At 43.1% G+C, this 23,083-nt stretch overlaps 1 protein-coding gene and 1 long non-coding RNA gene across 3 annotated transcripts in view; one reads left to right on the forward strand and one right to left on the reverse strand.

Annotated features, from left to right (window-relative positions):
• LOC124320385 (homeobox protein abdominal-A homolog) overlaps positions 1-23,083 on the reverse strand; it is a 78,844-nt gene that overhangs the window by 36,713 nt on the left and 19,048 nt on the right. For both annotated transcript variants that reach the window (XM_046783255.1, XM_046783260.1), the window contains exon 3: positions 1,410-2,013. The gene's annotated coding sequence lies outside the window, so the exon portion shown is untranslated. The remainder of the gene's footprint in view (positions 1-1,409; positions 2,014-23,083) is intronic.
• Positions 12,165-15,954, forward strand: LOC124320526. Its single transcript, XR_006913969.1, has 2 exons — positions 12,165-12,605; positions 14,022-15,954. It is a non-coding gene; the product is annotated as an uncharacterized LOC124320526 (long non-coding RNA).

Below are 23,083 nucleotides of genomic sequence, written 5' to 3' on the forward strand. Positions count from 1 at the left end.
GCAACAGAGACAAAAAATATGAAAGAAGAGTCTCTTTTTTGCGATCCAGCAGTCGAGATATATACTACTACACACACCGAAATGTTATTTTATACGTTGCAACGTGCCATCAGCGGGATCTCATATCATGATGCAAATAGGATTCGGGAACGGGGGGGGGAAAAGAAAAGAAAAAAAAAAAAACGGGAAAGGCGTCGTTCGAGAAACGCGGTAACAAGATATGTCAATCGACGTCGTCGGTGGCAGCAGCAGCAGCAGCGGAGCCTTATTATATTTATAGAATATGATGATGATATCTTATAACAACCCGAAAAAAAAAAAGCTCCGATGCTGTGCTGCAAGGAGTGACTATAAGAGCCGAGCGTCGTAAAACTTTTTTTTTTCGTGTTCCCCTCATTTTGTTTTTTTCTTTCTTTCTCTTTGGTGTGTGCTGGGTGGTGGTGGTGTACACGCTCGGTCGAGATGAGGAATCTACACGTCTCCAGAGACTTTTGTACGTGTGTAGAGAAATAAAAACGGGAAAAGAAAAAAGAAAAGAGGGAAGACTAAAAACTCACAAAATGTGTACGTATATAATAATAATAAGTAAAAGGGTAGGAAAGAAAAAGAGAAATGATGATGATGATCGGCATCCCCCGACGGAGAGAGTTGCAGCCGAAATGTTGGTGACATGTCAGACGTCCCTTGTCTCTCTGCGTCCTCTCGCAGAAAAACCAAAAATAAAAGATAATCATCAAACTCTTCGTGCAAGTCTGCAGGAAGAAAAAAAAGAAGAGTTACACACAAACTCGCACAGAGTTTTTCCCTCTCTCATCTCCTATATGGCCGCAGTTCAAAATGGCCGCCTAACCCGCCATTGGCCTAAAACCCCGTCCCCTGACGGTTTAGAAACTTCCGAACAAAGTTAACGAGAAAACAAGAAGTGAATTGGAATCAAGCAATTGAGGTCATTCCAATCTTCTTCTTCTTCTCCCGTGAGTAATTAGCCGACAGAGAGCGAGAGAGAGGATCGTCCAAACATTCAGAGCACTACTAACTCTGATGATCTTGCCGACTATAATTTCATCAAAAATTACACAGACACGCCAGCGCGGTTTCCTATACACCCCGAAACCTAATTAGATTTTCCAGCAGCATCACCATAACACATTCGTTCACATTAGACGAATAAAAACGAAAATACCAAAAGCTTTTCCACTTTATCAGATCCCGTCGGGCCCTGATCTGGTCGAGATGCGCCCACGACACGAACTTTCCCCATTTAGGCCTAACAAAATACAAAATTCAAAAAAAATAAACGGAAAAACGACAAAACCCCGGCGGGATAGAAATCATTCGAGAGTAGACGAACAATCATCAATCAATATCGTGCTGCAAAAAAAAAGGAATGCTTAAAGAGTTTGACCAACCTGTCGCTTAATATTATTGCTTTCTTGATAGCCAATAATATCTCATCTTCTTCTTGGTCGACGGCTGAACGGCAGCAGCAGGTTGTTTTTATTCCTTCCAGTCGTTTTTGAACGACTCCTCTTATTTTCTTCTTCTTTTTTTTGTTCCCGTGAGTGTTTCCCCATTTCATTCCGACTGTGCTGAGCAGAGAGTTTTCTTTGCTATGTGTGTGGTGTCGTCCAAAAGTGCCATCACCTCTCGATCCGAATGGGTTGTAACACAAATTTGATGGACCACTCTCAGTCGCAAGCGGCGGCGGCAGCGGCAGCAGCAGCCAGAGCTAGCCTTTTTATTTTTCTTCTTCTTCTTCTTCTCGGGTGTGATCCAACTGGTCATTATCGGTCCCCCGGAATATGGTCATGAGGGCTACTATAAAATTCGCCATTCATTTTCGTCGTCGACGACGTCCTTGTCGTCCCTTTTTCTTCCTTCGCCTTCTTCTTTTTCTGCTTCGTCATCAAGAGCCGACGGTTGTGTCTGCTCATTTCTGTAACTCAGTTTTCACCGAGGCTTGTAGGCCTACAGAGTTGTAGGCTTCCGAGTAGACATGACGACGGGATATCTCTGCAATAGTAAAAAGAAAAAGAAAAGAATAAAACAGGGAATTAAATTTTAGTTTCGTCGTTAAACTTTTTTAGAGATGGACGTAATGAAATGATTTGACTGACACACGAGTAGCTGGCACGAAATTTAGATATCAAAAACTCGGGAAATCATAACAACACAAAACACCCACGAAGACGGGTCACACACACACTCGTTGCACTCCCGTCTGTCCCTCAATCACTTGTTCTGGCCCGGGAGAAGAATCTTTTGCCCTTCAAATGAAAACATTTCACAGTAACCAGAGCATATCAACACAAACAGTGGAGCAAATATTTTATCGAGAGTGCGACACACACGCAATAGAGATAGAGACTATGGAATCCGTCACTCGACTCGACTGGCTCTCGTTTTCAAATGATTTCCCAACATCCGTTTGAAACTGTTCCATCACAAGAAAAAAAAATTTTTCTCTCTTCTTCTTTCAAAGTTCCAAACTTTTTTTTTTACCCTCTTAAGAAAAAGAAAAAAAAAATCTCTTCAACTTTTATGACTCTTCTCCGGTCCAGTTGGCCTAAATTTTTTTTGCGTCATTTTTTTTATACGTAGGCCTCTATACCACCTTCACACACAACCCTTCGTTTTATGCTCTTAGGTCATTTTACTGCCAGGGAAAAAATCCCAGCAAAAAAAAAACGAAAAGGGTTGTACAAAAAAAAAGTCGGTCGCAATCTTTGACTTTTTTTTTTTTTTCTCTTTTCCGGAGTAAAAAAAAAAGGGTTACATAGATTGTAGGCCTAGCGGTTGTAAAAGGAAAAAAAAAGTTGGCCGGGGTGGACAATAGAGAAGGGGGGGTTCAATATAAAAAACCATACAGGCCTATATCTAGTATATACTACTCTGTACAGATGGGTCAGTGACCACTGGTGTATGTAACGTGACGAGATAGAGTGGATTTGAGTTTCTCTCTTCTTTTAAATACTTAAAAAAAATGGTGGGTTTGCTCAGTTATTTGGTTTCACTTCCTCGTGGATGGGCTTTTATTTTTGTCAGTCGATCCGTTGCAAGGCCTAGAAATAGGTACTACTACTATTACATATAGGCCACCACTGCATCTCTTGTGTAAAGTGTGACGTTGATTGCCAGAGCGCTGGACCGTTCGTCTTGATGTTGTTGTTGCTGCCTCCGTTATTGGAATGTTGTTTATAAACGGGGGCAAACGCCAACGGGATTATATTAGGAGGCAGCAGCAGCCAAAAGGCTGGGTCTAACCCCTCCGTCTAACCCCCACACACAAACACGGGTCTCGTCTTACTTAAAAAGGAGCAGTAGCTCCTGGTCGTTTCGTTTGGGTTCGTTGCTGTTATATAGAGCTTGGAAGCCCAGCTTCTTCTTCTTTTTTTTCAAACGACATCCATCCAGATTTGGAATAATGGAACTTGATGGGCATGGGGGCAGGCAGGCAAGAGACGGGCAGCAGCCAAAAGGGGGCTCATCAGAATCTTTTCTGTCAGCCGAGGAAAGAGACGTCGTTCGTTCACCACAATCGCCCGCCTTGCTGGCCGTGCAGCAGAGCTGCCGAGCGACTAATGAAGAGACTTGACCTTATCTGCTCAGCTTTCCCCCTCACCCAACCGAACCAAATGAAAATTTTTCTTTCTCCCACAAATTTACTGCAATACCATCAACGGGCGGCCGACAAGTCGTCTGCAATATAAGCTAGCTCTCTGTTGTCTTTGAAGTTTGTTATGTATACACATCTATTCAAAGTAGAAGAAGAAGAAGAGTTGGGCGAAGCACGGCGGAGAGCAATCAACGTCTTTCCTTTTTGTTTTAATGAGCAAGGATTATACAATATATGTAGTTGAAGAAGAAGGGCGTTGGCCCGACGGGTCAAATCAAAGTCCAACATTTATAGACCACAGGGGCAGGTTAACTTTTTTTTTCGAGTTTAGTCTTTGAGCACAATTTACACAAGTTTAGCATCATCATGAAAAAATAAAATAAAGGAGAAAAAGGACATTATGAGGACATTCTTATGACTTTTGCCAACTTTTTTTTCGTTGGACGTTGTTGCCCCTATAGAATTCGATGACGACAGAGAACGGACGACCAATGGGATTCATCCACTAGGAGAGAAGAGAAGGGAGAGGGGGGGGGGGGGGAGAGGAATTGGGGTGGGGTGAATTGTGAATTAACTGGCGAGCCAGCAGGGGCAGGCAAGAGAGCGGGGTCTTTCTCTCTCTCCTAGGAGCCTTTTGACATGTTTACGTCTACCGTTCATATCGGAAATGGATGGCCATCTTCTTCTTCTTCTCCGTTTGGCTTCGACTGGCTCTTCTCCCTCTAAGTCTGCATGGCGCTTTCAAGAAATAGAAGAAGAAGAAGAAGAAAAATGTTCTTATACAGTATGTAGCGCGAGCCAGCGCCTACATACATAGCGGATAAATGATGAGATGTGCAGCTAGGAGCGAGCGCCAGAAGAAGAAGAAAAAAAAAACCTCAGGAGAGAGATGGCATTGTGCCCACACGCCTTTGATAACGACAGACGAGGAAGCTGTTCCAGGTGGTCCTCTCTCACATACATACGTATATATATATACAAGCCCCCCAGTATAATTTATACCGTCCTTAGATGCGCTTCTTCTTCTACTTCTTCTTCTTATACGTGTCCTCCTTTTTTTCTATTTCTTCTGTATTTCCCCTTGAAAAGCCGCTCGCACTCTATTTAAACAAGCGTTTTTTCGGTTCTCTCCGATACAAGTTGAAAGATCATTTCTGAGGGGGGGAGAAATATTACCTATAAATAATCATATACAAATACAATCCCATTTGATACACACACACACACACGCTGGGCTTTTTTTCAATGTGAAACTCGTAGTAGAGCGGAAAAAAAGAAAAAAGATACGACGATCCGCCCAGTCAGAATGTTGTCGATGCTCTTCATTTCACCGAGGGGTAACTGCTCCGCCAGACCCCGACGTATATATATAATATATTAAAGTAGCTAGACTAAATTATTTGTATTTTATTTCATTTTCGCGCAACGTATATATATATAGAGAGAAAGAAATGAGGAGGGTAAAGAGATAGATATATATTTTCTTCTTCATTCCTCTTCTTTCCCCGCCAGCCGTTTTTACGAGCGCCGACGTGTCACTTGAACGACTTCCATCTTTTTTTCTTTCCTCCTCCCTTGTCTCTTTTTCTCTTCTTGGCTCGTCTTTTCATATTACCCCCGGCAGCAACGACGTCAAACAAGAGTAACCATATCACGCTTCTACGGGCACACATCCTTATAACATATATATATATTCCTCCTAGACTAAAACTTCTTTTTTTCTTTTTTCTGGGGTAAAATGTTCAAACTATTCTTCTTCTTCTTCTTCTTTTTTTGGTTAGAATTTTCCCTTTTTCAAATTAAAAACAAAACAGGAGAAGGAAAGACGACGCTGGAAGGAGAGAGAGAAGAGAAAAAGAAAAACACTCTCGGAGCTGTCCAATAATTCAGTCGGCCGTCTCATCAACTCGCACCCACTATACGTTACGTAGATATATTTATATTTATATATATACAGGCGTAGTAGTGCGTGGCGGTGGTGGTGGTGGTTTGTGCTCTTCTTCGTTCCGCTCCATTGTTATTATTATCCTGGTCTTATTTCTTTGAAGAAAGAAAATGGGAGAGAAAAAATAAGAAGGCCAGACACAAACCAACCGAGCAAAAGGAATGTGTGATGTATTCAAATGAGGTTCCGACCCCGTGCCGGGACTCGGTGCTGCTACGAGAGTAACGAGACAAATAAAAAAAAAAAAGAAAGGAAAAACTCAAATTCAGTTTGGGAAAATGTTGAACGCATCAGAGATTCAAGTTGATGATAAAAAGGAAAAATAAGTTACAAAAATACGAAAAAAAGAAAAGTGGAGGGGAAACGCTCAACTGAAACAGACACCCAATGTGTTCCGATATGACGAATGTTTTGTTGTAAAGAATTACAACAACAACAACAACAACAATAGGGAAATGCATTATTATTTTTTTGGAAGTCTATCCGGTTCGGAACAACAATGCCGATGCAGCGGATCATGTCCGAGCGTAACGGGTCAGTTCAGACGTTCAATGTTTCATGTCCAGGATCGATATATATAGGCCTGGAACAAAACAACAACCGAAAACAACACAAAAAAAAGTAGGGAGACGAAAAGGAAAAAACAGGGCGATAAGAGATAAATAAATAATTCGTTCGTGTTGCAGCGTGACGTGCGGGAATAATTCTCATCGTAACATCAGAAAATGGATGTTTCTCGCTCGCCCCATTCTACGGTTCGCTCACTTTCGACCGAGTTGCTTTCAAATTCATTTTTCTTTGACCAGAAGAAAATAAAACAAAAAATTGAGATTAAATCAGAAAGAAAGAAAAAAAAGCCGACGGGAAATGACGGACGGGAGAAACTCAAGCGGTGAACTCGGGCATTACAAACCTTTCGGTTGCCTACACAGTGTAGAAAATTGGCCTATAGACGGGAAAAGGGCGGAGACGGAAAGGGAGGGACGAACGAAGCCAACGGGAGTGGCTGGAGAGGAAAAAGTTCGTTCAACAACATTCGAAAAAAAGCCCTGGACGCTTGCGACATCTGGACGCAGGTGAGCCAAGCTCTGGCGTCTCTTTCTTATACATATAGCCCCACGACGACGACAACGAAAGGAGATGATTATAGGCCTCTTGTCCTCATATATACGCCTACAACTCTTGCGCCCGTCCGTCGTGGGGCGCGGGCGTTATCGATCCGAGCGACTGCGCATTCTCGCCGCTTCTCCAAGATCAATGCCCCCCCCCCCCCCCCAGTCCTTCCTTCCTGCCTAACCAAAAAAAAAAATAAAATAAAATAAAAAGAGAAACTTGCCAGACCTTCCTTTATATTTGACTTGACTCTATATTTTTTCGCTAGACACAGATATATGATCTAATATATATTCGTGACTTGTGTATCAATTATTTCTTTTTTCTACCCCCTCAACCCCTCACAGCCCCATGTCTTTTGCGCATCGCATCGTAAAGACACACCAGAGAAAGAAAACCTTTTTTCTTATTCTTCTATTCCATGCGCCATTCTTTTATATACGTGTTTCAAGACATCTCTTTTTCTTTCTGGCGTCGTTCACGGATTCCGGTCGATCGCCCCTCCGTCCACATTCGATCGTCTTTAAAGTTTCCCCGGCAAAATAATAATAATAATAATAAAATAAAATAAACTTTGCGAGTGGCTACTATACAAGTAGACTTACGAACAATGTCAGCAGTGCCAAATGGTCAAAAAAATGAAGCTTTTGATTTTTTCTATAGAGTACGTCGAGCGTGTATATCAGTCTCGCATTTATTAGGATGATTAGCAGCATCATCACGGCATACACGTAAATACGCGGAAGATAAGAGTCGAGAAAAAACAAGTGAGGAAAAGGCGTGAGGCAGGAATCTTTTTAAAAAAAACGAACGTCTGTAGAAGACGAAGCCCAAAATGCAAGAGGAAATGTTTTCTTTCTCATCAATGAAGCAATTGGCCGCCTTTTCATGTGTTTTATTTTTTCTTTTCTCCTTCATCTAATCTTCTAATCTTCTCTCGCGAGACAAGAACTTTATTCGTGTATTATACAACAGACAGCACACACAAGAGAGTATTATATGATGTATAATAAGGGACAAACCCCAAATGAGAAAGAAAATTTGCCTTTTTTTTCTCTCTTTCTTTTTTTCTTTTTCTTTCTTTTAAAAATAAAATTTAAGACATTTTTTCTTTCGTTCGTTTCGTTCGTTTCTACGGAACGCCGCATCTATAACGCAGCGCCGCTGCCGTCGTGCAGCTTAACATCTGCCGGCTTCTTGTCTAATAAATCCCCCGGCCACATAGAAGAAGAAGAAAAAAATATTCTCCCATTTTCTTCTTCTTCTTATTCAAAGGAGCGTGAGAAGACCAAAAAGAATAACACGCATTCCACGATGTACTTTTCGTCTTCCTCTTTACATATATTTAAAGCGTTACTCACGCAGATTTGTTCTCTCTTCCTTTAACTTACATAAATTGTGCATACCAACCCCTTTTTTCTGCGGCCGGATGATCATTCGACTTAATCTTTAATGCATAACGAAAGGGAGTCTAGAGAATAGCCACGAAGTATTTTTCCTTTTTTCTTCTTCTTCTTCCACAAGGATAACAAGATAGAGGGGGGTCGAGAGTTTGTGTCTGTGCTCTATGTGGGCGGAACCCCAATCTTCCCGTTTCAAAGAGAGAGAGAGAGAGAGAGAGAGAAGGAGAGCTGGGCTTTAGTAGAAAGAAGAATGGTAATTGGTGTGAGCTGCTCTGTATGTGTATGGTGCACATCCCCAAAGTGCGCCGTCTCTGCGTGTGTGCCCAGACGTTACGGGTCCCGATCTCCTCTAGACTATTTTTTTTTTTTTTTTTTTTTCTTTTTCTTTAGGACGTTTCCAATTTGCTCCAAACTGTTGGGGGACTCTCTCTCGGTCGATCTGCTGGCCCATCATCTAAAAGGAAACAATCTAAAAAAGAAAAAGAAAAAATCCCCCGAAAGAAAAACAGAAGAAGAAGAAGACTTTGTGGTTTCTAATAATCCCAGAGGCGAACAACCCGGTCGTTTTTGGAGCCCCGTGTTCCCGTCTATATAGCAGCTCTGGTTTTCGATAGTCTAAACAGCGCGCGGCATTGACCGAAGCAAATAACTCTCCCCATGTGAGAGAGTCTCGGGCCCACCACACGGCCGACACCTATCTCTCTCTCTCTCTCTTTCCTCCTCCTTATTTTTCTATTCGGTAAGACTTTAGTTGACATGGGGGACGCGCCTTATTCCTTTTCCCTCCATACACACTCTCTCTGTGTGTGTAATCTAGATGGATTCAAACTCCTTTTTTTTCTCTCTCTCTTGTTTGTTTGTTGGCCTTCCTTTTCAGGTCCCCTTTGGTCGTGTCTGTCTTCCTCTTATATAAGAAAAAGATCTTTCAACCGGATTGAGAGAGCCGGTGGCCTGGCCATCATCAGCTCCCACCAACGAACGAACGACCGCACAGCACACAAGACAATTTTTTCTTCTTATCAAATTCTTTAGGGCGGAGGAAAGCAGAAGACGACGGGTACGCGTTATATACGTGCAGGTTATTTATATCGACGTCGGCCCCTCGGCCCATTGTATCCCGTTCACACACGGCCGTAAATCATCAGGCACAGCCGGGGCAGCAGCAGCAGCAAAAGAAAAAGAAAAAGAAAAAAAATAAGGGGGCCATGCCACAGAGAGAGAGAGAGAGAGAGAGAGACACGGTGCGGTTCTTTTTTTTTAAACATTCACATGTGTGATGGAGTAGTATATGGCGAGGGCTTGTGTGTGCTTGCGCATATAATCTCTATGCATACACGTCTACGTTTATTTCACATCTTTTTATACGCCGTGCGGACGCCATTGGGGCAGAGGCCCTTGCACACACATCACACAACTTGACTGTTGTTCCGTCCGCCCTTCTCATCCGCTTTTGCGGAACTGTGGAAACAAGAGTGAGGCAAACACACACAGACACACACACGAGACGACGTCGCCGGTTATCGTGTGGAAAGGTTCAAGGTTTTCTTTATTTTCTTTGCTCGCAGGGGGAAACAAAACCAAAAAGAAAAAATAAGAAAGAAAAGAAAGCAGTTGCACGCGCTGCGTGCAGAGCAATCACGCGGTCATAGTCTCTTCTCTGGCCGGGAGAGACAACGACGCCCAATGGTGGTGGGGGGGGGGGGGGGTTTGAAAAATAGGAAAGAAAACAACAACAACAACAACAACGGAGAAGAGCAGAACAAAACAAAAATAATTCTGCCGCATCTTCACGAGTACAGAGAGTCTTACAGCTGGTGGCGGGACTCAGCCGAGGAGGAGGAGGAGGAATTTTATGATTATTACAAGATCCAAAGCCGCAGAGTTTTTGAACGCAACAACAACGGGGGGAAGAAAAGAAAAACTTTTTTTTTCTTTTTTCTTTTTCTTTTCTTTTGAGATATACGCAGACAGTCGAGAAGAAGAAGAAAAAGAAGAAGAGGCCTGGAGCGGAAACTTCTTTCTTCAATACATTATAATATATGTCGGCGCTGGAGCCAATAGACGCGGGACCTTATATAGCGGTTGATTATATACACACCATCACCACGAACCACGACGGCCAAAAGGGAAAAAAGAAAAAAAAACTTGACGTATTTATTCCTTATCTTAGACTGTAGACTATACAGCGTGTATATACATATACATACATACACATTCATACATGCATAGTACATGTAGGAAAAGAAAAAAAAAAAGAAGAAGAAAAGATAAGAGAGCCCTCCGAGCCACCAATTATTCGGAGCCCCGGTCGAGACTTGGAGGAGGTTCGCGTGAGAGCAGCAACCAGCACGACTCCTCCCTTCCCAGTGATCCACACACACACACAACAAGAAAAGCAGAGTGCTCGACTTTAATTGTATTTTACCTCTGGTATATTTTACTAAAAAAAAAGTCAGGAGTCGATGCCAGAGAAAGAAAAAAAAAGTTTGGCAGCAGTTCCAGCCAATTTGGCCTCCCCCCCCCCCCCCCCCCTACACACACACACACACCCCACCTCAAACCACATCACCATCAACATTTTTTCAGGTCGTGAATTTCACGTCGAATCTTTTTTCTTCTTCTTTCCTTTCTTTCCTTTTCTTCTTCCGGCAAACAACCCAACGCAAACGCGCAACGACATTTGCTCACGAAGCTCATCACCGGGGGGTTCACAAACCGGCAATCATGACGGGCAAACGTCGTACGTTCTTCAGTCCAGTCCATCGACCAAAAAGAAAAGAAAAGAAAAAACTTAACAAAAAACCGACTTCCTTTTCGACTCGGTTGGTTCGATAGTACGTCACACATTGCCTCTGCTCACACAACCCCGTCATCATATTCTACCGGTATCAACTTAACCATTTTCTTTTCTTCTTTTTCCAAAATAGAAAGAAAACACGAACGGAGAGAGGCCGCCAAAAAGCCGCAACTCACGAACAGCGGACGTGGGCCCACCCTCCGATTGGTTCGATTTAAAAAAGAAACCAACTCGTTGGCTTTTTTTTTCGTTAGTTAACGGGGGAGGTCTGCTGAATGGTGCGGTTGAAAGTTAATGACGAGATGCGCTATACGCTCGAATTGGGAGAGAGAGAGAGACTGCGGGGGCGCTGCAAGTCAGTCGGTGGGGAAGAATATCTCGGGTGATTGTGCCCCGCAACATAGGGTGCCCATCAACGGCAATTGAGAGAATGAGCGAGCTGCTGGCTGCTGCTACTACTTTTTACACTGCGGCCTTGTATATGTGTGTGGTGAGAGAGAGAGGGACTTATTACGTACAATAACACACAAAAAGAAAACCCCAAACGACAATGTTCTTCTTCTTGTTTCTTGGCATTGAGTCGGAAATCCAAATTGGAACACGTTTCAACTTTGATTCGATTCAAAAGACTCAAAGTTGAGCCCCAACTCTTATATATAGTAGTAGTAGCAGTAGTATGAGGGGGGCGCCGCTGCCGCCTTGTGATCAATACTTTGTTATAAATATCTAAACAGCCGATGGCATGCTCTCCTTGTTTCCTCCCTTATTTCCCGGCTCCCTTTCACACGTCTATACACAATGGCATATGGGTGATAGCCAATGCTCCTCTCACTCTCAGGGGGTAGTAAGTAGAATTGCGAGTAGCTGGGGTGGCGGAGGGGGAGGCGGAGGAGAGTGTGTAAGGGCAGCAATATTAAACATCCAACACTACTTGCCAGCCGAGAGAGAAAAGGGTGCCTCTTTGCGATTGGCTGCCACGCCAAACTTTTATGTGGAACTTTTTTTTTTCTCCTTTACTTCCCCCCTCCGCAACGCAGACACCATCGGTCAGCAAAAGAGCACACAACACACATTTTTCTTCTCTCCTTCCATTCCGTACAGACTACTACCCACACAGCTAGCTAGCAAAAGAAGCAGAAGAAAAAATGGATATAAATCCAGCTGGAGGGGGCGACTGGGAAATGGAAAGAAGATGGCCAGACTTGGAAGAAGAAGAAAAAAAAAGTTATATATATATACACTTCTATTCTCCCTTTTTTTTCTTCTTCTTCTTCCTTCTTAGTTGTCAGATGTACTCGGAGGGACCCCGAGAATTTTCCGGGCACCAAAGATGGCGCCCCCCTCTATCTCTCTCTCTCTCTGTTGGAGAAGAAGAAGAAGAAGAAAAAAATAAAAGTAAAAAATTTCTTTCCTTTTTTATCTTTCCCCTTTTGGGTAGAAAAAGAAAAGAGGAGGAAGCGACGGGTGCTGAACTTCGGCGATGCGCAGCGGAGCAGTCGTGGTTTCAATCGCTTTGGGAAGAGAGAAAGACTCGCTCGTTCGGTTTCTTTCCGGTTTGCTGAGAGAGAAAGTCAGCGAAAAACAACAAAACAAAACGCAACCAAACGTTTTCTAATAACTTTTACACACACATCCGACGACGACGACGACGCCTTTACCCAAGTCACTTGGACCGAACAACAAACAAAAGTGAGTCCTCGCTACCGACGGCAATCGATTGAAATTATGGGGGTAAGTTCTCAAATTTCTCAAAAATTGTTCAAATGTTTATTGATTGCGATATTTTCATTAGAGTCGAAGAGAGGGAGAAATTCCGAACAAAAAAAAGGAAAAAAGACAAGAGAATCATTGATGTTTTTCGGGTAGTTGTAAGAAGGCGAAGTAGTAGTAATAGTTTCGGAACTAGCAGTAGCAGCAAGTCGTGAGCGAACACATTTGGAGGGGCGGGAGCTTTTGCCGTTGCAGGCCTACACACTACTATATCTTCCGCGTTTATAGGCCATACGTCAGCTCGGTAATGGCGAGCTAAAGTTAAGACTTGATGGCTTTTTGGCCGCCCCACACACACACACACACAAACACGTGAAAGAATGAAAAGGGAGAAAAACAAAACAAGGCCAATAACTTTATCGCGACGATTCCAATCGTCACACATCCAAAGAGAAGATTTTTTTCTTTCTTTCATTTCGTTCAACCTCGTCAGAGACACGATCCAGAGAGTCGATAAGAAAATATCGTGGGCGGGGCCCCGAGTCGTGAAATTCCAAACGAAACAATCAAAAAACAGAAATCAAAATAGGCAAAAGAAGAAGAAAAAGACTTTGACCGTCCGGCTGGGTGGGTGGGTGAATTGAGACGTGCGTGTCGCCAACGGTCGTTGTTTTTTCTTGTGTTGACATTCGTTACTGTCGTCGTAGTTAAATTGGCCTGGCGTTTGGGGGACCAAGAAAAAAAAAAGAAAATAACCCAGTCAATGTGGGTGGGGTATAAGAGTCGAGCCGGACCAAACAGCAGCAGCAGCAGCCGGAGAAGGAATTCTTCTGCTTTCGGCCGTCTCGGTCTAGCTCAAGTCTCAACCGCCCATTTCTCCCAATTTGTGTATAGCATGGCCGAGTTTCGCCTCATTTAACATCCATATTCGATGGCCAAAAGCAGAAAGAAACAAAAACAAAAAAAATACAAAACAGACCGAAGAGAAAACAAGACCAAAATAACACAACGGGTATGGTCAACCACACCTCCAGTTAGATTGTGTCCAGAAGCTTAAAGCTGAAAAAAAAATAATTATAACTTAAACCAAGAGACCAAAGAAAATGGACGGCGGTTTCGTGTGATAGTCTGACGTTCGGGGGGGAGGGCAATGTGTTCACCAAAAAAAAAAAAAAAAATTGTGTTCAATTTCCCAACAGCCGAGCAACGCGACAACCTCCAAAGAAGAAGAACCCAGTCTCGAATCGGTTAATTGCATATAAGAGGCCGCCTATAGCTCGATGGTTCTACTTCTTCTTCTTCTTCTATTTATTATCTGTTATGAAAGAGGTGGGATATATATCAACAGGAATGTAACCAGACAAAAAAAAAGTACACCCAAGGTTCTTTTTCTTCTTTCGGTTCATAATTGGATTTTTTTTTGTCTTCTCGTTACAGGCGTCTGTGTGGCTGCAGAACCCACGCACAAAAAAAAAATTTCCAGGGCGTTCATCCACCAGCCACCTCGACCATTTTTTTCCTAATACGAAAACCGCAAAACCGAGCGATTCCCAACAACAACAACAACAACAAACAGCTAGAACCTCCTGCTTGTTATTGTGTTTAAATAGAAAAAAAAAAATTGAGGGGGGTAGCTGAAAACAGACCCAAAATATCACACACAATAGCAAAATAAGACGGTCAAATATAACCAGATTCTCATTTTCTATCACAACATCCAATTGTAATTGTAACAACAACCCAAGTGTCCCCGTCGCACCGAGGGCTATTATAAGAAAAAAAGGGTACGAACAGATATTCGATAAGATGAGAAGCTCTTAAAAGAGTAAACGTCCATATCCGAAGATACGTATGGCGTAAGAAAGAAAAAAGGGTCTAAACTCTCCGTCAATAAAATTACAAAAAAAGAGGATTTTTTTTTTTTCGAGAGAAAGGGTCCGACGAAATAAAAACATGAGAAAAGGTAGTCGAATGGAGTCATAAAAATTGAGGGGGAAAAAGAAGAAACTTTTTTTTTTTCTTTCGATAGATCGGGGGCCTATTACCATGGCTACCGCTTCTTCTTATATTTTTATACTCTGGGGTTTTCGTTTTGATATATAAAATAAAGAGCTCCGACCAGACCGAGCATCAGTTGGTATTTCGGATCTGACTAAATCAGACCCCTCAATCATCTCATCTACATTCGTAAACCCCACACAAAAAATAGTTTCGCGATAGATTTTTTTGTTTTACAAAAATGTTAATTTCCTTTCGATCAAATCTGTAAAGAAAAAACCGTGTCCGACCCACTTGACGTCACGACCTTAAAAACAGCGCCGCCGCCATCGTTCTTGCAGCAGCAGCAGCAGCACAAAGTGAAACACCATTGGGAGCAGCTGCGCCTTCTTTGTGCCATTGTTGTCAACTTGCTCACCAATCTTCTTCTTCTTCTTCTGCCTCACCCCGTAGTTAGATTAATAGCTAAAATGTAATATGTGTACACAGCAAGGCTAGACTGCCAGGCAACTGGCGGGTCACGCAATCAAGCCCATGTCGCCCAAAGCGTCCCGACCGACCGACACAGAGAGAGGGCAACTTATACGACCATTTCTCTCTCTCTTTGCTATATTAAAACCCGTCCGCTTGTTCTGCTCGTGTATTTGGTGTTTTTAATCCCGACGGATTCGAGGTTGCATGTACACATGTTGTATAGATCTGTTATTAGGGAAACAGAAAGAGAGGGGGACACATAATCCAATTTGGCGGAGCGACATCACGCGTTCATTTGTTAAAAAAGAAAAATGTTTACCAAACACCCAGAAAATCACGAAATTAATTCTCGGTGCCTGGGTGGTACCATATTTCATGTAGTCTACAGCATGTGTTTCAGTCTCATTTCTTTTCTTTCTTTTTTTTTCTCTCAGTGTATTGATTTTTCTCACCAGACCGCACGAATTGTAAAAAAGGAAAAAGAAAAATGGCAACCGACACACGCAGCCACACACGCTTTTTGGCCGTCTCTCCTTTTTTTTTTCTCTCCTCTTTTATAGGCCAGCGATACAAACCCACACACACACACACACACACACACACACATATCCAGAAGCGGCACATATCAAGTACGAAAGAGAAGGAAGGAAGGAGGCGACCCCTATGTGTGCCCGATACGAACGCACATTGGGTGGCAGTCAGCCGAAGCGGACGGATGGACACAAATGATGATGGCGTCGCCCAGCGGAACAAGCCGGAAGAGGAACAACAACAACAACAACTAAGAGAAAAAACGACTCGGTCGACTGGATGTTTAACCCCCTGGACGTATACTGAATGTATCCTGAGCTTCATTCATTCCGGTATACCTTCAGTATACGTAACAGGAGGCAACACTTTCAACAAATTACAATTTGATTTTGCGGACCGCATTCGATGACGAAAATTCCCGGTGCCTGTAGGTAAAAAAAAAAATAGACAAAACAATTGAAAATAAACGTGTCGATACATTAATGATGATTTTGTGTACGCATCTCTTGTTATTATTATGATGATTATGATTATGATTGTCGTCTGTTTGTTGTGCAAACACTGCGTCACCTTTTCTTTTCCCTTTCATTCTTGTTTTTCCGAAGAGATAAAAATACACGGCGATAAAAGAAACAAACACCACAAAAAAGTTGAGCTGCTATCAAGTCAAGTTTATAAATACTTTGGCCAGATTGATTTTGTGTCTATGTGTGTGTGTCATAATGCCCGTGATTATTGGGTGTGCAGACCATTAAAAATCATAAAAAAAATATAAATAAACACAAGGGAATCGCTTTTGGCTCTCCGTGTCCTTTCTGGGTCACCGACGGCGCGCGATCCAATTCAGGAAAGGAAAAAGAAAAATAAAGTTCAAAAAGAAAAACATAAATGGGAAAAAAGAATTTCCATTTCCCATCATCCAACCCTCCCCACAGTTCTTCCCCTTCCCGTCCAACTAACAAACAATTCAAAAGAAATGGCCAGAGGGGATCATAAATTACCCCTTCCCCCGGAATCCCATTCAAAATCAAGCCCCACCCACGAAAGCGGCCACGCCCATCAAAGATGGCCGACCGCTGCGCCCCGATTGGCCCATTTCGAGAAAGGAGAACTCCGGTTGGATGCCGACCCAAAGACCGGCCGGCGCCAACCAGCGCGGCGGACTCGCGACGCCAAGGCAACATAGACCATTCCCCCCCACACCCCATCGTTGGCTTCGTTCGGGCAAAAAGGGCGACGTTGCCGCTTCACTTGACGCGTCGTGTGTGTCCGCAATAACAACGAGACACGCTCGATTGATCCCGCTACCCAGCAGCAAACTCGTCGGCGTCATATAGTTCCATTTCACTAACTCGATCACAGCCACTATGAATGCAATTCAATTCCAGGGCAGTAAAATATTGTTTCCTCAACTTGATGCAATCATACTTAAAAGAATAAGCAAAGAATCGTTCGAAAACTGAACGGAAAAATTGAATTCAGCCAACCAACGTCAAGAGAAGCGCGTTTAAATGGCAACAAATTCATATCAAAACGACATGCAGTTAAAGTTGGAGACGCAATCAATCCTACACAGACAAAAACAAAACACAACAGGCGCAGTTCTATCTTGTCACAACTCTTTGAATGAAATTTTTGGTTTGATTCTTTACGACCGTCTCTTCTCCTGCGTGTTTGTCGCCATGACCGTCCACCATTTTCCCCCGGTCGAGGCTTTTGGTTCTTGTGCGCATTGCAATTATCGCGCCGTGTCATCTCGGGTTGTAAATCGAATATCAAGATTAAAAGCACATCAAGTCAAAGCGACTATGTTTGTTTTGTCATTTCCTCTGGCTGGAACAAGACAAATAAAACAAAATAAATTCCCAGACTGCAAAAAAGAAAAGTTATGCCTTTTTGACAAGAAAATGGTGAGGGCGAACGCACTTTAGACAAGGGAATCAATAACATACCCTTCCGAATCGAAATTAAACTGCTGTAATTGAAAGGTCTAATCGTGTTAGTGTAATCTTAATACACTCGGCAAAAGGGCTTTAACGAGCTGACAATAAAATCAATTTCGACAAAGCAGGAAACGAACTATATAACAATCAGGAGAATTGGAACCTAACATTCTGTCCTGGTTATGCCTCAAGTAAAAAATTCAGAGTACGAGCCAAGGAAGTAGAAAAATGAAAGAGAGCCAAAAGTCGTTGGAGATGAATGCGATATCCTTCGAACCGGATTCCATTGATTCCTCAACGAAATTGACGAGTTTGTTCTCTTTTTTTTCTCCCGCAGACGTGTATATACCAACGCAACGTTCATTGAGAATAAATTGTTTACTATAAGAGAAAGAAGAGGAGAAACAAAAACCCATAGAGGGAAATTCTATACACCCCTCAAGTTACCCTACTACTCCTATGACTATTGCTGCAATAGTTTTCCGTTTTAATGAATCGTTATGAAGCCCATCAAACCCGTATAAATACACTAGACTCGACTCAAAATGGCCTCGTGTAGTTTAGTTTACGACAATCATCGAAATGTGTAAAAGAACGAGTTATAGCTGCTCAAAGAAACGTCTAAATATGCGAGTAAACCGTCTAACTGAGCAACATAACTCAATCTTTACATGTCAAATGATTAATTGCTATGGATTCAAATTTCTTCAAGCCTACACTGGAGTTTAAGAGTCCTTCTAGGCTTCTACTACACCAAAATTCCGTCGGAGTAACACAAAATGGCGCCGGCTACTCTCCCCATAACCTACCAGTTACATCCGCCTAAGCCTACCAAAAGCCTGGACAAAAAAAAATTAATTCAACTAAACTAAAGATGATTCAATTATAATGTCACAAAACTTTAACACAAACATTCATTAATAAAGAAAAGAAGCCCAAAACAATCACATTTTTACTTGGCCGTAAAGATTCCGACAAAGAATCGGAAATCTTTTCTTCTCTTGTTGGCAATTTCGCAGTCAAGACCAACAATTTCTGACGTGATTTTCGTCGTTTCGGCTGTGACAAACTGAGAAAAATCAGGGAGGAGGAAAGAGAATATGTGTTGTGTATGTGGCAGGGACCGTAGAGAATGTCTGTTTTGAAAATAGGCCCCGAATCCGCGCGCGCGGTTGACACTGACAAGCGTGCAGAGTTGTAAAAGATGGGCAAAGATGCGCGGCTTCAGCTTCTTCCTCCATTTTTTTTCGCTCTTTTTCCCATAGAGAACCACACAATATTCGACAGTCTCTTCTTCCCTTATGGTGAATTTGTTTACAACCTTACATTTTTTTTTGCTTGCCTTTGCTATTGCCCGTTGCGTCACTAAGAAAAAAATATTCTTCCCACAGAAATGTAACCCGGAACGAAACAAGTAAAAAAAAAAATCTTTTCGGCCTATAAAAGAAGAGCAGGAACACATACAACATCCAAGTCAAAACTTAAAAGAAAACGAAAATAGAAATAAGAAAAAGGAGAGGGAAAAAAAATCTGTCAAGATGCGCGCTACAAAGAAGAAGAATTGTTTACGATCTGTCCGGATGTCTTTTGAGAAGCTGCAGAACGCTAGGCGAGTTATGTGATAGGCCAAACCAAACAACAACCAAAAAATAAAAAAATAAAAGGAGAAATACAAAAATAGAAAGAAATATTTCTCGATTCCCGACGTGATTTCAACCCATAAACGTACACAGACATGCCACGTCCAAGCTGAGAGGGACGAACGAAGAAGGAAGCCTTGGCGAGTCCTCCTTTTGATTCTAATCGGATTGTGACCGAACAAGAGGAAGGAAGAAAGATAAAACACACGAAAACACACACAAGACACAAATCCTCACCATCTAAAGAAAAAGCAGGTTTTCGTTTTCTTAAGTTATTTTACCCTATACATCTTTTCTCCTTCTTTCTCTTCGTCGTCTTCTTCTTCTTCTTCTCCTGTTCGTTCGCCATGTTTTTTGATAAAAGAAATGAGATTACCTCGGCGTATAGGGGCGACTCCTCCTCTGGCTGTCGCTCAATAGCACGTCGCGCTTCATTTGAATCTGAACGTTTTTTTCCTTCTCTTTCCCGAATAGGTGGGCGAGGCAACGATACGAGCGAGAGAGAAAAAAAAGACAACAACGACGTGATGGACGACGACACTGACGTTGTTTGTGTTTTGTGCTGGTCTACGTGGCGGCTGGGCTGGACTGGGGCTGGGTCGGCCTCTTGGTCTTTGTCACAAGACGAGAACGCGTCCTGGACGCGTGACTGTTCAAGTCTAAATAGAGACGGGCAGACAAGACAAGGGAAGTTTGGGGGAACCGAAAAGGAGAGAGAGACTAAACGGCAAGGCCGTCGACGTGGAAGATGAGCCGACCCAAGACTATCTCGGCCAGACAACTTTCGTAGGGGGGTCGATGATGATGGAAGAAGAAGCCGTTACTATAGACTTAGTTTTTAGAGACTAGACTCAAAAAAGCTGCGTGCCACAGCCTTGCCTTTGCGTGCCTGCCCTGGCTGCTGCCCCCTTTCACTGCTGGCCAAGGCTAAAAAAGCAAAGCAAAGCCCCGGCTTCGGGACGCGCCGCTTCTCTCTCGGTCGGGATCTCGCACCCGTCATGCCGGGAGGGCATTGGCTGACGAGCCGGTCGTTGCCATCCACCTCGCCATCCAATGGGGAACAAGCAGAGTGGGGGAGAGTCGGAGGGAGAGAGAGAGAAGGAGAGAAGAGAGAAAAGAGGAAAAAGTATTACTGGAAGAAAAGAGAGTGCGCGTGGAGCGTGATTAAACCCCCCCTCCCTCCGTCTCCCCCCCCCCCCTCGCCGTACCACCAACCTCCCCCCCCGGAGCGGAGCGCACTCGCCTCCCCACCATAGCCAGTCGATCATCATTCTAACCCCGATGGATCCAATCATCGTCCGAATCGGCAAGAGAGAGATGATTCCAACACAAGAGAATAAGCCAAAAAGAAGAGGGAAGACCAAGGTCCTCCCTGCCGGATAGCTCGCCTGTATATGGCCCTCACGTCGGCAGTATTATATCGTTGCGTCTCTTGTCTCTCTCTCTCTCTCTCTCTTTCTCTCCACGGGGGAAATATACGACCGACAATCAAAAAGAGACAAGAGGAAAGCCAAAAAAAGGAGAAAGAGGCAACTTTTGCCGACTGACTTATTCTCTTTGACCTGCCAACAGAAACATAACAGAGATGGAAGAAAAAAAAAGCACTCGATCAAAAATCTTTCATCAAAGCGAATTGGACGCCAGTCAAGCAGAGAATTACGACAGTCGGCTTCGATGACCTCGCGTAGGCCTAACAAGACTACCACCGCCAATAGCAGTAAAATGCTGAATCCTACATCGAGAACTTCCTATGAGTTCTCTCTCTCTCTTTCGCTTGCTTACTGCCAACTGGATGACATTGATACATTGACAATGATTACAAGCGTCATTCGTCCACAACGTAACAGCATCTGAGTTGCTGCTACTGCTGACGTCCTTTCTGGTTATCTCATTACCAAAAAAGACACAGCTGTCTACTCCTTCGAGGAATCCAATCAGCTGCGAGAGCAAAAAGAAAACCTCTCAGAGACGCAAGCTGCGCCCGCGTTTATATTTACATGTATGGAATTCTGTTTCGTTGCTCTTCCAAAAGGTCGTGATGGTGTGACTCTCCTCCTTCAGCACCGCGCGCTCCGGCTGGAACGGCTCCAAAGAAACATCCAAACCAAATATAAACATCATCTTCCTTTATGGTATTTCCTTTCTAACTACTTAGAGTTATTATACCACTATTCCGAGGCGTGCGTGCAGCAGCACGTCGCGGGAAAGGAATGAGAAGAAAAGAATGAGAGAGAGAGGAAAAGAAAAGGGGCCACTCTCCACACACATACCGCGTGTCCAATATACATATATACAATCCAGAAACAAATTTGACAGCTTCACAATGGGCCACTGGCGTGTTTCGTTCGCCTATTTCTCTCTCTTTATATTTATTTTTTTTTCCCCCTCCATCTCTTTAGCACCCGCTTACATATTTATAAGAGCTGAAAACTGGAGGAAGAAGAAGAAAGAGGAGGAAAGAAAGAACTAGCTGGTAGTAGTAGTAGAGTCTGCCAGATTGGAATGCATTCCTAGTTAAAATGCATTCGTTCGGGGAGCATCCCAGCCGCACCGCTTGATTGGAGAGTTATTTATCAAAGGCTCTTTCCAGGGGATGTATAATTCTCTCTCGCCACAACGATTTTTTTTTTTTTTTTTTTACTTCTCTTCACAGGGAGAAAAAAGGCCCGAGCTATACTGCTTTCAACATAATTTAGTAAACGCCCAGAATAACGCGTGTTAAATTCGATGGATGAAACGGGAAGAAGAAAAAGGAGAGATCGACCCTTTCCAAACTTTGTCCGTTGATTAGATCACAGAGATAGAAGCCGACGCTAAATTATTACGGACCGACTCTATTCCTGGCAAGGCTGTTAAGGTCGTTTCTTACAATATTATATTCTTCTCTCGTAGCGTCGCCACGGTCAAGAATAAGGGGGTCAAAGTTTATTCTATCTTTTAAAGAATTCTAAAATAAAAGGAAAAATCGAGGAGCTTCCTGAACCTATCCACGTCTGTCGCCTGTAACTGTTGTAAAATAAAAGTAGCTTCAAAGGGGAAAAAAAAAGTCGCCGAATTCAAACAACGCACACTCACGCAGCTGCTCTCTCGCGTTTCAATCGCCCGGTCGCAATCTGAATGCCTCCAAAGATAAACAACAACAGTAGCTGCGACACGTACGCCAAAAGCAACGAACGAACAGAATTATAAACAAAACTAAACGGATGCCGGGTTTGTGAGCTCGGTGATATTTCTAAACCTTTCAATCGACAACTACCTCACACAAAATAAAAAGCCTATTGGAGGAAACGTAATGGATCAAAATGGCGTCGCTACGGCAAACGAAAGAAAAGAAAAGGCCTACGTCAAACACAAAACGAACAAGAAATAACTGGATTGTCGAATCACGTAAGAGACTTACTGTTTTTTCTTTTTTCTTTCGTTACAGTAGAGTCTCTGGGACTTTTTTCGGTTTGGTTGCGTCGGCGGTAATGGACAAACAGCTACTGACACGACTCATCAAAAAGCACGACGAGAAACTACTCTTCTGGCGAATGAAAAAAAGCAAACGGCGCGGTCCGTATAACGACGGACACGGGCAGACAGACGATGCAACGGACACGTTCAGCAAGAACCGACGACAGCAGCGGAACACCATCAGGACACAGCTGGCACATCACAAGTGCCATATCGAACTACTACTGCCACATAACCGTCGAGCGCGCATAACAGCAGAGACACGCACAGGTCAAGAGAAGGAAGGAAGAACTTTTGAGGAGACAAGAAGAAGAAGAAAAAAAATAGAAAGAAGACTTGCAATATAGACGGCATTATACGGCAATATTGTATATAGCTATACTGCTTTCGCTATAGTGCCCTGTGTGTCTCTCTCACAGCAAATGCCAACCCTTTTACAACCTATAACAAACGGCAA

The sequence above is a fragment of the Daphnia pulicaria genome, chromosome 1 (assembly GCF_021234035.1).
Source record: "Daphnia pulicaria isolate SC F1-1A chromosome 1, SC_F0-13Bv2, whole genome shotgun sequence".
Taxonomy (NCBI): domain Eukaryota; kingdom Metazoa; phylum Arthropoda; class Branchiopoda; order Diplostraca; family Daphniidae; genus Daphnia; species Daphnia pulicaria.